At 38.8% G+C, this 11,841-nt stretch overlaps 1 pseudogene across 1 annotated transcript; it reads right to left on the bottom strand.

The window, feature by feature from the left end:
• Positions 1–119: 119 nt before the first annotated feature.
• Positions 120–872, bottom strand: LOC104997159 (annotated as a pseudogene). The gene has a single exon (XR_826302.1). The product of XR_826302.1 is annotated as a heme-binding protein 1 pseudogene (transcript).
• Between the last annotated feature and the right edge of the window lie 10,969 nt (positions 873–11,841).

Below are 11,841 nucleotides of genomic sequence, written 5' to 3'. Positions count from 1 at the left end.
GCATGTGTATCGTGGGTACGTTATTTCCCACCAAGAGAAACAGAGCCTCAGCATCTGGACCATGCTTATCTCAGGAAATTGGCAGTGACTGGCTCTGAAGGGAAGTTGGTTCTGCTGGAGTGGCACGGGGGTGCTGCTTCTTCCCAGGGGAAGTGGGCACAGATGCAGACCCCCGCGGAGCTTGGGGCACAGCCAGTGACTCATTCACTGCTCTTCACCAGCCAGACCTCGTTGCGACGTCCGTAGGGCTTCATGGGAGGGTCATACCCGGTGCAGAAGTAGAAGTCAGTCTGGTACTTGGCTGTGCTCTCCAGGGCGGACCGCAGCTGGGCGGCTTGGGCAGCGTAATCAGCTGCCTTAGCATAACCACCAAACTGCGTGGAATAGACAGTGATGCCTTCCCTGTCTTCGATCTTAATGCTGTCATCGCTGGGAGCTGGCGGGTCGCTTTGAAACTTGTTTGGAATCCGGGACCAGACTTTTAATTTCTTCTGTAGGTCCCCATCGTCACTGGGGAACACAGCAAAGGAAATAGGAACTGTCATCCCCATTCCGAGTCCCTTATCATTGGAGCCTCCCACATACTTCATGACTTTAGGCATTGCCTCCCTCAGAGCCTCATCCACAGGCTTATCTGTCACTTCCACTGTGGCAAACTTCCCGCCTTCACAGGCCCTCTCCTCATAGAAGACATCTCCCTTGCTCCCTTTGCTCAGGACCTGCCAAGGCCAAGTCTCTACGCTCCCGAACAGCGAGTTCTTGATCATGCCCAACATGGTGTCACCGTGGTGCTCAAGACGCGCGGGGAAACACGGGGTAGGGGGAAAGGGCTGGTGCAGCCGGCACGAGCAGGGATCCCGGGCGAGCGCAGGAGGGTCAAGCCTTTTATTTTTCAATCCATTTATTTTTATTTTTTATTGAAGTATAGTTGACATACAATATTATATTTTGTTTTTAAATGCATTTTGAATTTATTTTTGTACATGATGTAAGAAAGTAGTCCGGTTTGATTCTTTTGCATGCTGCTGTCCAGTTTTACCAACGCTATTTATTGAAGAGGCTGTCTTTTTCCCGTTGTGTATTCTTGCCTCCTTTGTCATAGTTTAATTGCCCATATAATCATTAATATAATGAGCCCATATATGTGTGGATTCATTTGTGGGCTCTCTATTCTGTTCCATTGATCTGTGTGTCTTGTTTTCACACCAGTGCATATTGTTTTGATGACTGTAGCTTTATAATATAGTTTGGAATCAGGGAGTCTGATACCTTCAGTTCTGTTCTTCTTAATCGAGATTGTTTTGGTTATTTGAGCACTTTTGTATTTTATTAAAATTTCTAGAATTATTTGTTCTAGATCTGTGAAGAATGCCATTGGTGTATTGATAGAGATTTCACAGAATTTGTAGATTGCTTTGGATAGTATGGTCATTTTAACAGTGTTAATTCTTCTAATCCATGAACATGATATATCTTTCTATCAGTTTGTGTCATCTTCAGTTTCTTTCATCAGCCTGTTAAAGTTTTCTAAATACAGGTCTTTTACCTCCTTAGATTTATTCCTAGGCATTTTATTTCTTTTGATGTGATTGTAAATGGAATTGTTTTATTAATTTCTTTTGCTGATAGTTTGTTCTAATTGTATATAAATGCAGTGGACTCCTGGGCTGGGGAGCTCAATGCAGGGCTCAGATCACTCACTCCTTGGACAGAACCTCAGCAATTATAATTGTTCTTCTGTTTGTGGATCTCCCATCTGGGGATATGGGTCTTGACTCTATCACATCTCTCCCCTTCCTACTCCTTGTGGTTCCTTCTTTATATCTTTAGTTGTAGATCTTTTCTGCTAGTCTTCTCACTTTTCTTATCAATAGTTTCTTTGTAGAGTTGTGATTTCATTATGCCCATGAGCTCAGGGTCTTCCTACTCACCATGTTGACCATACCACCCAGGAAAGATTTCAAATCTTAGGTTTTATTAGTTTACTTTGCCAAATTTTAATAGAAATTCTTCTTAATAAAAAGATCCCCTTGCTTCCAGTGGTTATATCCCCCTTTTTATTATGAAAAATTGTATGTAAAAAGTAGAATACCTCAGTGGACCCATTAGCTACCTTTTAGAATTATCAACTTCTGCCTAATTTTTTTTCATGTTTACTCCCATTCTCTTCCTCCCTCTCCTTCCAGAATTTTAAAAATGTAAACTAGGAGTGTTCTTATCCTTTTAATGTAAACAATAAACAACGTTTATTATTTATTGTGTTCAAGAATCTCTTATATATATGTTATTATACATATTGTGCATAGGTTATTTCATTTTATGCAATACCTATATTAAGTAGATTTTATTAATATACCCATTATACAGATGTAAAATAAATTTTTATTGAAAAATGTACACGATTCATAGAGGTAAATCTCAAATCTTTTTACAAAGTGAACATACCTTAGGATGTTTGCCTCTTGGCTTCTTTGCTTGAATAAAAGGTTGACTGGTTTAAATATTTTGAGGTCAGATTTCCTAGTTTTTACCTAATGTCCTTTTTCTGTTCTAGGACCTCATCCAGCACACTACATTATCTTTAGTTGTTGAGTCTCTTTAGGCTCTGTTGGAGGAGGTCATCCAAAGAGCATAAAGCTGGTTGACCCTTGAGGTAGACTCAGGAAATCAGAAGCTCCTTATTCCCTCCCTGTCCTTGGAATGTATGTCTGCTTGCCATTCCCATAGTGGGAGCTGTTGCCAGGATGCAGCCTTGACGGAGTAATGTGTTGTTGAGAACATCTGGATGGTACATGACCAAACCTCATTAAGGCCTCTACATAAACTTTTAAGATCCTGGTTGGTGTGTGCAGAGATCTACTTGTCTGCAGCTGCCCAAAGTGAACCTTGAAAGTAAGTTCCCTTGCTTATTAAATATGCCACCTTCTAATCTGGAATGATCTCCCTCTTTCTTCTGTCTCTCCTTGCCTTCCATGTACAGGGCCAATTTGTGAACCAACAAGCTCTTCTAAATTAAAAGAAAATTGTCTTGTATCTTTTTTCTCCAGTTTTATTGAGATATAATTGACACACATCACTATGTAAGTTTAAGGTGTTCATCATAAAGGCTTGATTTATGCATATTGTGAAATAATTATTGTAGTAAGTTTATTTATCATCCATCATCTCATAGCTTCCTAGCTGGCACTAGCAGTAAAGAACTTACTGCCAATGTAGGAGCCCCAGGTTTGATTCCTGGGTTGGGGAGATCCCTTGGAGAAGGAAATGGCAACCCACTCCAGTATTCTTGCATGGAGAATCATCTCATATAGATACAATTAAAAGAAAAATTTAAGAAAAAAAAAACTTTTCCTTGTAATGAGAACTCTTAGAATCTACTCTCTTCACGACTTCCATGGGTATTACACACCACTGTCAACTATAGTCATCATTTTATATCCCTCTTCATTGTTATTTAGTCACTAAGTTATGTCCGACTCCTTTGTGATCCCATGGACACAGCCCACCGGGCTACTCCGTCCATAGGATTTCCCAGACAAGAACACTGGAGTGGGTTGCCATTTCTTCCTCCAGGTTATATCCCTGCTGCCTGCCAAGTCGCTCCAGTCGTGTCCGACCCTGTGCGACCCCATAGACGGCAGCCCACCAGGCTCCTCCGTCCATGGGATTTTCCAGGCAAGAGTACTGGGGTGGGTTGCCATTGCCTTCTCCGGATTATATCCCTAGTACTTACTTATTTTATAACTGGACGTTTGTACCTTTGACCACCTTCCTCATGGTCCACACTCCTTCCTTCAGAACTTGGTAGACATCTCTTTACTGTCTTCTGCTTTGAATGTTGCTGTAGAAAAATCTGATGCCTGTGTGATTTTAAAACAAAAATTGAGAAGTATTTTACATATTTAAAATGCATAGATTTTTAAGGGTACAAGTCGGTGAATTTTGACAAATGTGTACACCCATGTAAACATCACTCAAATCTAGATTTCCCATTACTTGTGAATGTTCCCTGAGGCCCCTTTTCCAGCCCCTTCCCACTTCCTCCTAGAGACAACTGTTCTGATTTCGATCATTATAGATAAGTTTTTTGCCTGTAACGGAACTTTCCAAGATGAAATCATACCATATATGATTTTTTTTTTCTCATTCTGTTTACCATCATGTTATTCATGTTGTGAGAATCAGGTCTTTGTTCCTTTTTATTGCCGAATAGTATTCCATTGTACAAATACACCATAATTTGGTTATCCATTCTCCTGTTGATGTATATTTTGGATTGTGTCCAATTTTTAAAGATACATGTGTGTGTGTATATATATATATATGTATATATATATGTATATGTATATGTATGTATACACACATACCAAACACTTCTGGGCAAGACTTTTTGTGGACATAAGTTTTCACTTCTCTCTAGTAAATGCCTAAGAGTGGAATGGTTGAGTCATGGGGGTCAGTGTTTGTTTGTTTTTTTTAAATCTTTATTAAAAATTCCTAAGTTTTTCTCAAGTAATTGTATCATTTTACAGCTATATATGAGGACTCCAGATACTCCATCTCTTTGCCACCTGTCAGTCCTTTAACTCACATGCTTATGTGTGTGTGTGGTGGTGTCTTACTGTGGTTTTAATTTGTATTTCTCTGGGTATTAACTATAATAAACATGTTATGTACTTTTTGCCTATTCATAGATCTTTTTTGAAGTATTTTTTTCAGGCCTTCTGCCCATTTTTGGGGGGTTATCTTTTAATATTGATATGTTTGAATTCTTTATATATTCAGGATGAGTCCTTTATCAGATAAATGTATTGTGAATCCTTTCCCTACTCTGTAGCTTTGCTTTTGATCATCTTGTTCTATTAATGAGCAAAGACTTAAATTTGGCTGAAGTACAGTTTATCAGTTTTTTTTTTAATGCTTAGGGCTTTTTATATCCTGTTCAGAAATTCTATGCTTGCTTGAAGTTTGTGAAATTCTTCCCTGTTTTTTATCCATAATATTTTTTTTTCAGTGAGGTAAATTTTTTTTTTTTTTTTTAGTGAGGTGAAAAGACCCTGATGCTGGGAAAGATTGAGGGCAGGAGGACAGGGGGACAACAGAGGATCAGATGGTTGGATGACATCACCGACTCAATGGACATGAGTTTGGGTAGACTCCAGGAGTTGATGACAGGACAGGGAAGCCTGGCATGCTGCGATTAATGGGGTCCCAAAGAGTCAGACACAACTGAGCAACTGAATTGACTGAGGTAAAATTAACATCAGTTCAGTTCCGTCGCTCAGTCATATCCGACTCTTTGCGACCCCCTGTCCATCACCAACTCCCAGAGTTCACTCAGACTCACGTCCATCGAGTCAGTGATGCCATCCAGCCATCTCATCCCTCTGTCGTCCCCTTCTCCTTCTGCCCCCAATCCCTCCCAGCATCAGAGTCTTTTCCAATGAGTCAACTCTTTGCATGAGGTGGCCAAAGTATTGGAGTTTCAGCTTCAGCATCATTCCTTCCAAAGAAATCCCAGGGCTGATCTCCTTCAGAATGGACTGGTTGGATCTCCTTGCAGTCCAAGGGACTCTCAAGAGTCTTCTCCAACACCACAGTTCAAAAGCATCAATTCTTTGGCGCTCAGCCTTCTTCACAGTCCAACTCCCACATCCATACATGGCCACAGGAAAAACCATAGCCTTGACTAGACGGACCTTTGTTGGCAAAGCAATGTCTCTGCTTTTGAATATGCTATCTAGGTTGGTCATAACTTTCCTTCCAAGGAGTAAGCGTCTTTTAGTTTCATGGCTGCAGTCACCATCTGTAGTGATTTTGGAGCCCCCCAAAAATAAAGTCTGACACTGTTTCCACTGTTTGCCCATCTATTTCCCATGAAGTGATGGGACCAGATGCCATGATCTTCGTTTTCTGAATGTTGAGCTTTAAGCCAACTTTTTCACATAACATAAACTAATTTTAAAGTGAACAATCCAGTGGCATTTGGTAAACTCACAGTGTTGAACAACCATCACCTCTGTCTAGTTCCAAAACATTTTCATCACCTCCAAAAAAACTTTGTTATTAAACAATTATTCCCCATTCCTCCTTTCTCCAGCCCCTCACAAAACCATCCATCAGTCTGTGTTCTATCTCTGTTGATTTACCTATCCTGGATGTTGCATAAAATTGGAATCATGCAATGTGTGACTTTGTATGTCTGGCTTCTTTGACTTAGCGTAATGTGTTTTGTGTTCATCTGTGTTTTATTAGTACTTCATTTTCTTGGTTGAATGATATTTCATTGTATGTATACACTGCATTTTGCTTATCCATTCATCCACTGATGAACATGGATGAATGCTTATCCATTCACCCATGATGAACATCCAGTGTATCCATTCATCTGTCAGTGGACATTTAGCTTGTTTCCATGACTTGGCTATTGTGAACAGTGCTGCTGTGAGTAGTTTCCACCTTTTATTTATTGCACATAGTGCTGCTATAAACAGTCATGTATGAATATTTAATTGAGTACCTATTCTCAATTCTTACAACACATCTTTTCATGTGTTTGTTAATCATTTGCCTAACTTCTTTAGAGAAATGTCCATTCAAGTCCTTTGCCCATTTTAAAATTGGCTTCTTTGCATATTTGTTGTTGAGTTATAAGAGTCTTTTATATATTTTGAATACTAGACCCTTATCAGATATATGATTTGAAAGTATTTTCTCCTATTTTGTAGGTTGTTTTTTTCCTTTCTTTTCTTTCTTTCCCCCTCATGGCTCCCTAACCCCACCCCAATGCACGCAGCATGGGGGATCTTAGTTCCCTGACCCTGACCACGGATCAAACCCACACCGCCTGCAGTGAAAGTCTAAATCACTGGACCACCAGGGAAGTTCCAGTCTTTATCTTTCCTAACAATGTCCTTTGGTGCACAGAAGTTTGTTTGTTTAATTTTAATGAATGAGTTTGTCTTTTTTCTTTTGTTGCTTGTGCTTTTGGTGTCATATCTAAGAATCCACTTGCCAAATCCAAGCTCATAAAAATTTATCCCGTTGTCTTCTTATACGAATTTTATGGTTTTACAGGTTCTACTGCCTGTGGGATACTGTGGATCACATGCCCCCCCCCTTTAAGTGGATGTAGGAGGTGGTTTGGGGACTGACAGATCCAACCAGCACCCCATGGAAAAGGGGCAGGGTTGTCCAAAGCAAGAGGTGGTGGGCAGACACATTGCATTTCACCCAATGACTGCCCAGCATCCATGTAAACCTTCTTTTCCCCACACGAGCCCTTTCAAAAATGCTCTTGCATTTGGTGGTTGCAAAACGTTGGGACTGTATTGTACTAAATGCCACTGAATTGTACATTTTGAAATGGTTAATGTTATGTGAATTTCACCTCAATAAAAATATATTAAAAAAAGAATCTTATGGCTTTACCTTTTATATTTAGGTCACTGATCCATTTTAATTTTTATGTATGCTGGTAGGGACAGCAGCAGCAGCAGCATGCTGGTAGGAGTCCAACTTCTTTTTTTGCATACGGATATGTAGGTGTCCCAGCACTGTGTCTGTCCTTATGCCAGCACCATGCTGTTTTCTTTTTTTTTTAATTGATGTATAGTAGATTTACAATGTTGTACCAATCTCTGCTGTACAGCAAAGGGACTCAGACAGATACAGACATTCGTGTTCTTTTCCATGATGGTTTATCACAGGATATTGCATATGATTCCCAGTGGTATACAGGAGGACCTTGTTGCTTATCCATCCTATATATAGTAGTTTACATCTGCTAATCCACCACTCCCAGTCTTTCCCTCCCCCACCCCCTTCACCTTGGCAACCGCAAGTCTGTTCTCTATGTCTGTGAGTCTGTTTCTGTTCTGTAGATACGTTCATTTGTGCCATATTTTAGATTCCACAGCTAAGTGATATCATATGGTATTTGTCTTTTTCTTTCTAGCTTACTTCAGTCAGTATGGAGCATCTCTGGTTGCATCCATGATGCTGCAAATGGCATTGTTTCATTCTTTTTTATAGCTGAGCAGTATTCCATTGTATGTATGTACATAGCTGAGCAGTATTCCATTGTATGTATGTACACATCGTCTGTATCCACTCATCTGTCAGTGGACATTTAGGTTGTTTCCATAACTTGGCTACTGTGAACAGTGCTGCTGTGAACATAGGGGTACATGTACCTTTCAATTTTAGTTTTGTCTGGGACCAGGAGTGGGATTGCTGTATCATATGGTAATTCTGTTTTTAGTTTTTGGAGGAAGCTGCATGTTTTCTGTAGTGGCTGCACCAGCTTACATTCCTACCCACAGTATAGGAGGACTCCTTTTTCTCTATACGCTCTCCAGCATTTGTAGAGTTTTTAGTGATGGCCATTCTGACTGGTGTGAGGTGGTACTTTATTATAATTTTTATTGCATTTCTCTAATAATTAGCGATGCTGAGCATCTTTTCATGTGTCTACTGGCCATCTGTATGTCTTCTTTGGAGAAATGTCTATTAAGGTCTTTGCCCATTTTTCAATTGGGTTGTTTGTTTTGTTGTTGTTGAGCTGTTTATATATTTTAGAGATTAATTCCTTTTCTGTGTTATCATTTGCAAGTATCTTCTCCCATTCCATAGGTTGTCTTTTCTTCCTTCCCTCCTTTCTTATTTATGGTTTCTTTTGCTGTTCAAATGCTTATAAGTTTTATCACATCCCATTTGTTTATTTTTGTTTTTATTTCTATTGCCTTGGGAGACTGATATAAGAGAACATTGGTATGATTTATGTCGGAGAATGTTTTGCCTATGCTTTCTTCCAAGAGTTTTATGGTGTCATGTCTTATGTTTAAGTCTTTAAGCCATTACGAGTTTATTTTTGTGTGTGATAGTACTGCATTGTTTTTATTATGGTAGTTTTTTAAGTAAATTTTGAAATTAGAAAATGTCAGTCCTCCAAATTTGTTATTTTTTCAAGATTGTTTTGACTATTCAAGAGTCATAGAAATTCCATAGTAATTTGAAGATCTGCTTTTTCATTTCTGTAAATAAGATCATTGAAATTTTGATAAGAATTGTATTGGATTTGTAGACCACTTTGTGGAGTACAGTTGTCCCTATTATCTGTGGAGATTGGTTCCAGGACTTTCCTTATATACCAAAATTTATAGATATTCAAGTCCCCTATATAAAATGGCAAAGTGTAGTGGATGTATAGTATATTCATAGACATATCCTTCATATCCATGGATGTGGAATCTGTGGATAGGGAGGGCCAACTGTATTGCCTTTGTAACAAAAATTATTAAGTCCTCAAATCTATGAACACAAGATGTTTTCTCATTTGCTTAGGTCTTCTCTAATTTCTTTCAGCAATATTTTTAGTTTCCATGTACAAGTCTTTTGCCTTCTTGAGTTAATTTATTCATAGATATATTATTCTTTTTGATAGTATTGTAAATTGTGAAATTGTTTTCTTAATTTCCTTTCAGATTGTTCATTGCTGATGTATAATAACACAGCTGTGTGTGTGTGTTGTTTTGTAACCACAACTTTGCTGGATTCATTTATTAGTTCTAATAGTTAAAACAATTATTTAGGAGTTTTTGGGGTCTTTTTGGCCTCATTGCATGGCATGCCATATCTTAGTTCCCTGACCAGGGATTGAACCTGTGCTCCTTGAAGCAGAGCGTGGAGTCCTAACCCCTGGATCGCCAAGGAAGTCCCTATTTGGAATGTTTTATAGATAGGATAATGTCATTTGTGAACAGAGATAACTTTACTCTTTCCTTTCCAATGCGGATGCTTTTCCTTTTTCTTATCTAATTGTTGGTTAGAATTTCAGTACAGTGTTGAAAAACAGTGAGGTGGGCATTCTTGTCTAGTTTCTAATCTTGGGATGAAAATGCTGCCAGTCTTTTACCTTTGAGTATGATATTAACTGGGAGTTTTTCATAAGTACTTTCTACCATGTTGAGGATCTTCTAATTTTTTGTTTTCTGAATGTATTTATCCTGAAAGGGTGTTGGATATTGTCAAAGTTTTTGCTGCATGGAGAGGATCATGTGAATTTCCTTTCTTTGTTCTGTTAATGTGCTTTATTACTTTAGATGATTTTGTATGTTGAACCTTAAGTCCCGGGGAAAATTTCCACTTGATCACAGTGTGCAGTCCTTTTATCTTGCTGTAGGATCTGCTTTATTAATATTTTGTTGAAGATTTTTGCATTTATTAATATATTCATAAGGGATGCCGGTATGCAATCTTCTTGTAGCATCCCTCTGTGGCTTTGCTATGAAGATAATATGGCCCCACAGAATGATTAAGGAAGTGTTCTCTTCTGTTCTCTCTTCTGGAAGGTTTGAAAAGGATTGATATTAATTCTTTAAATATTTGTTAAGAATTCAGTGGCAGAGCAACCTGATACTAAATTTTCTTAATGGGAAGTTTTTCATTATTGATTCAATCTCTTTGTTATAGATCTATTCAGATTTCCTATTTCTTCTGGGGTCAGTTTTCATAATTTATGTATATCTAGGAATTTTGTCCATTTCATCTGTGTTCTTTTCATTAGGGTACAACTGTTCCAAGTATTCTCTTAGAATTCTTTTAAACACCACTATATTGAGGCATGAGTGACATACAATAAGCTGTACATATTTAATATATACAACTTGATGAATTTGGTCCCACATAATGACCAAAATCAAAGCTATAAACATTCATCAGATCCAAAAGATTCCTTCGATTGCTTTATTTATCAAGTTAAATAATTTTCTTTCTTTTATGGTAAGGGCCCTTAACATAAGATCTACCTTCTTAACGAATTTCAAGTGTATAATGCAATATTGTTAAATATAGGCTCTAAATAAGATGGTAGGTGTTGCAAGAGGGCATTAGAGGGCAAACACACTGAAACCATACTCACAGAAAACTAGTCAATCTAATCACACTAGGACCACAGCCTTGTCTAACTCAGTGAAACTAAGCCATGCCCGTGGGGCAACCCAAGACGGGCAGGTCATGGTGGAGAGATTTGACAGAATGTGGTCCACTGGAGAAGGGAATGGCAAACCACTTCAGGATTCTTGCCTTGAGAACCCCATGAACAGTATGAAAAGGCAAAATGATAGGATACTGAAAGAGAAACTCCCCAGGTCAGTAGGTGCCCAATATGCTACTGGAGATCAGTGGAGAAATAACTCCAGAAAGAATGAAGGGATGGAGCCAAAGCAAAAGCAATACCCAGCTGTGGATGTGACTGGTGATAAAAGCAAGGTCCGATGCTATAAAGAGCAATATTGCATAGGAACCTGGAATGTTAGGTCCATGAATCAAGGCAAATTGGAAGTGGTCAAACAAGAGATGGCAAGAGTGAATGTCGACATTCTAGGAATCAGTGAACTGAAATGGTGTGGAATGGGTGACCATTATATCTACTACTGCAGCCAGGAATCCCTCAGAAGAAATGGAGTGGCCATCATGGTCAACAAAAGAGTCCGAAATTCAGTACTTGGATACAATCTCAAAAACGACAGAATGATCTCTGTTCGTTTCCAAGGCAAACCATTCAATATCACAGTAATCCAAGTCTATGCCCCAACCAGTAATGCTGAAGAAGCTGAAGTTGAATGGTTCTATGAAGACCTACAAGACCTTTTAGAACTAACACCCAAAAAAGATGTCCTTTTCATTATAGGGGACTGGAATGCAAAAGTAGGAAGTCAAGAAACACCTGGAGTAACAGGCAAATTTGGCCTTGGAATACGGAATGAAGCAGGGCAAAGACTAATAGAGTTTTGCCAAGAAAATGCACTGGTCATAACAAACACCCTCTTCAACAACACA

The sequence above is a fragment of the Bison bison genome, unplaced genomic scaffold, assembly GCF_000754665.1.
Source record: "Bison bison bison isolate TAMUID 2011002044 unplaced genomic scaffold, Bison_UMD1.0 scf7180017864304, whole genome shotgun sequence".
NCBI classification, from domain to species: domain Eukaryota; kingdom Metazoa; phylum Chordata; class Mammalia; order Artiodactyla; family Bovidae; genus Bison; species Bison bison.
This window is presented reverse-complemented; position numbering and strand designations above follow the sequence as displayed.